This window comes from Bufo bufo, chromosome 1 (assembly GCF_905171765.1).
Source record: "Bufo bufo chromosome 1, aBufBuf1.1, whole genome shotgun sequence".
Classification (NCBI taxonomy): domain Eukaryota; kingdom Metazoa; phylum Chordata; class Amphibia; order Anura; family Bufonidae; genus Bufo; species Bufo bufo.
In genome coordinates, this window is record NC_053389.1 from 217,521,378 (window position 1) to 217,525,823 (window position 4,446).

Below are 4,446 nucleotides of genomic sequence, written 5' to 3' on the forward strand. Positions count from 1 at the left end.
TTTTCTGGATTTTGTTTTTAGATTCTGTCTCTCACAGTTACAGTGTACCTATGATGAATATTACAGACTTCTCCATTCTTTGTAGGTTGGAAAACTTGCAAAATCGTCAGTGTATCAAATACTTATTTTCCCCACTGTATGTAAGGCCCTCGTGGGAGCTATGGTTGACAATTTTTTTTATCATGGTGACTATCCATCCCCTATAGAGAACCTTCTTACTCGTTTGCTCTCTTTTTTGTGAGCTGTATTTCTAAGTTTGTTTGTTTTTTGGCTATTGATAGGAATCTCAACGTCCCACTTGGTACCCCTGGCACCAAACATCTAGTATCGGCTTGGTTTGAGTCCTTTTCTGACGTCAGGAGAGCGCTTCACTCAGTAGGTAATAAAAGACACAACAGTGATGTACTGAATAAACACTGAGGTTTATTTTTAATGCACACAGGTTATATAGAGGGGGCTTTACCCCCCTTATTAGCATATCATCGTAAGTTATGTATTCAACCTATCATATTAACATGTTCTATTCTACAGACAAAAGAGAAACAAAAACGGAACTTCCATATTAGGAATATTGTCCGGGAGTAGTGCCAAAGAGATAAAATTCAGGGTTACAGAGAATAGAAACTTAGCAGCAATTAGTTTAACAGCAATCAGAGTTAGTTCCTAACAGAGAAACGAAACTTCAGCAAAAAGCAGAATTTGTTTTTGACATTAAAAAAAAACATGGATTCCTTTCAAATCCCCTCTTAGAACCTTTAGTGTATCACACTACATGGTTCTTTCCTTTCTTGTCCTTTTTCTCTCTATATGATATTAGGTAATTCTTATACCCATCTGGGCTTCGATCCTCCTGGGGTAGAGTAGTCTGATATAATGACATATTAGAGAGCCCATTTTCTAGCATTCGTCTCACACAAGGAATAACACATAATGCTACTACACCTATTACTACAATTACTATTAGTATGACAATCCCTAGTTGCATGAGACCTTGTTTCCAACTTGTGAACCACCCAAAGTATTGATCCCATGGATTATTTATACCCGAGTTCTTTTTCAGTTCTATTGACAGATCTTCAAGCTTTTTTATAGCTATTGTGACCTTACCAGTGGGGCCAGTATTATTTGGTATGTATGTGCAACAGGAGGTTGGATCAGTCAATACTCGGCACACTCCGCCCTTCTCTGCGAGAATCATATCCAACACCATTCGATTCTGGAATGTCATGATTGAGTCTGCTTGTAGTTCTTCTGCTACCCCTTGTAATGCATCTCTGGTATAGTTTACAAACCTTTGCTGATTGTAGTATATGTAATTTATCCAATCCACATTTTTATTCACAGTAATGATGGGAAATATTGATTCAAATCCGGCGGCTACTTGATCTCTAGCTTTGAACTCATCTGGGACCCCTCTTGGAACACCTATTGCATCTATATACACATGGGGATCAAAACTTGAAAGGGGGCTGCTTCTTTTGTTTATCTTTAGCACCCCTTTTTCTATAATATCTGATTCAGTAAAAATGTGCATGTTCATTATAACTTTGGCAAGCGCACATTCACCTTTCCAGGCACCTTCCAATCTGGATCTTATTTTTCCATCTCCACAGATCCAGTACACATCTCCTATGGAGTATACTTGGTTCTGAGTGAGGGATATGTTCAGATTGCTGTATTTGTGACAATAACCTTTGGTGAAATTCTGTACATTCCTCCCATGTGTACTCCCTTTGTAACACGTGTAGTTACCTGGATATACCTGGATTCCTGCCCCTGGGCGAGGATTTTTTAACAACAGAGGGTATTTTGATTTCCATTCTGTACATGCACTGTGGTTATAAGACATACACTGTGTGCAGAATTATTAGGCAAATGAGTATTTTGACCACATCATCCTCTTTATGCATGTTGTCTTACTCCAAGCTGTATAGGCTCGAAAGCCTACTACCAATTAAGCATATTAGGTGATGTGCATCTCTGTAATGAGAAGGGGTGTGGTCTAATGACATCAACACCCTATATCAGGTGTGCATAATTATTAGGCAACTTCCTTTCCTTTGGCAAAATGGGTCAAAAGAAGGACTTGACAGGCTCAGAAAAGTCAAAAATAGTGAGATATCTTGCAGAGGGATGCAGCACTCTTAAAATTGCAAAGCTTCTGAAGCGTGATCATCGAACAATCAAGCGTTTCATTCAAAATAGTCAACAGGGTCGCAAGAAGCGTGTGGAAAAACCAAGGCGCAAAATAACTGCCCATGAACTGAGAAAAGTCAAGCGTGCAGCTGCTAAGATGCCACTTGCCACCAGTTTGGCCATATTTCAGAGCTGCAACATCACTGGAGTGCCCAAAAGCACAAGGTGTGCAATACTCAGAGACATGGCCAAGGTAAGAAAGGCTGAAAGACGACCACCACTGAACAAGACACACAAGCTGAAACGTCAAGACTGGGCCAAGAAATATCTCAAGACTGATTTTTCTAAGGTTTTATGGACTGATGAAATGAGAGTGAGTCTTGATGGGCCAGATGGATGGGCCCGTGGCTGGATTGGTAAAGGGCAGAGAGCTCCAGTCCGACTCAGACGCCAGCAAGGTGGAGTACTGGTTTGGGCTGGTATCATCAAAGATGAGCTTGTGGGGCCTTTTCGGGTTGAGGATGGAGTCAAGCTCAACTCCCAGTCCTACTGCCAGTTTCTGGAAGACACCTTCTTCAAGCAGTGGTACAGGAAGAAGTCTGCATCCTTCAAGAAAAACATGATTTTCATGCAGGACAATGCTCCATCACACGCGTCCAAGTACTCCACAGCGTGGCTGGCAAGAAAGGGTATAAAAGAAGAAAATCTAATGACATGGCCTCCTTGTTCACCTGATCTGAACCCCATTGAGAACCTGTGGTCCATCATCAAATGTGAGATTTACAATGAGGGAAAACAGTACACCTCTCTGAACAGTGTCTGGGAGGCTGTGGTTGCTGCTGCACGCAATGTTGATGGTGAACAGATCAAAACACTGACAGAATCCATGGATGGCAGGCTTTTGAGTGTCCTTGCAAAGAAAGGTGGCTATATTGGTCACTGATTTGTTTTTGTTTTGTTTTTGAATGTCAGAAATGTATATTTGTGAATGTTAAGATGTTATATTGGTTTCACTGGTAAAAATAAATAATTGAAATGGGTATATATTTGTTTCTTGTTAAGTTGCCTAATAATTATGCACAGTAATAGTCACCTGCACACACAGATATCCCCCTAAAATAGCTAAAACTAAAAACAAACTAAAAACTACTTCCAAAAATATTCAGCTTTGATATTAATGAGTTTTTTGGGTTTATTGAGAACATAGTTGTTGTTCAATAATAAAATTAATCCTCAAAAATACAACTTGCCTAATAATTCTGCACTCCCTGTATTAACAAAAAGAGTCAAAAAACATTCTTCAACACTTTCTGGTAACACTAGGGGTACGGTACCTAGGTGTGGCTTGGCAGCACCGCATATGTAACAGTTTATTTTATTCACAGAGGCTGCACTATACTTCATCCACTCCAGCCACAAATTAGCATCATAAAAACCCGTCTCCATGGCCAAAGTATCCTCATATGTGGGATCAGATATGGCCCTTAGTTTTTTAGAGAAACTATATGTGGGGCTAGTGGGTTTTTGGGGACACCTGTGATGGGTTGGTATTCCTTAGACTTATACATATCTCTAAGTCTGAACATTTGTGTTACCCGGGAAGTCGCAGCTCCCCACATTTTATGGAAGTACCATCCCAGTACATAATCTCCTTCATCCTATTTACCAGGGTTTTCTATTGTCAATACAATTTTCATTTCCGCTGACCTTTTTTTGCAATAATTCAATGAGGAGGTGTCCACATAACAAGTCCCTCTCTCTCAAGGAGTGTCATTCTAGTCAAAAGGGACTTAGAATTTTTATCCCTCCTTTTGAGGGCGCTTTCTAGTTTATATCCCCATTCTGTCCCTGTATTCCATCCCACTGATCCCCAGTATGCACAACCTTTTCCCCAGTATGAGTCTGTTACACATATATAGGCCTGTCCTTCTACATACAGTACAGACCAAAAGTTTGGACACACTTTCTCATTCAAAGAGTTTTCTTTATTTTCATGACTATGAAGGCATCAAAACTATGAATTAACACATGTGGAATTATATACATAACAAACAAGTGTGAAACAACTGAAAATATGTCCTATTCTAGGTTCTTCAAAATAGCCACCTTTTGCTTTGATTAGTGCTTTGCACACTCTTGGCATTCTCTTGAAGAGCTTCAAGAGGTAGTCCCCTGAAATGGTCTTCCAACAGTCTTGAAGGAGTTCCCAGAGATGCTTAGCACTTGGCCCTTTTGCCTTCAGTCTGCGGTCCAGCTCACCCCAAACCATCTCGATTGGGTTCAGGTTCGGTGACTGTGGAGGCCAGGTCA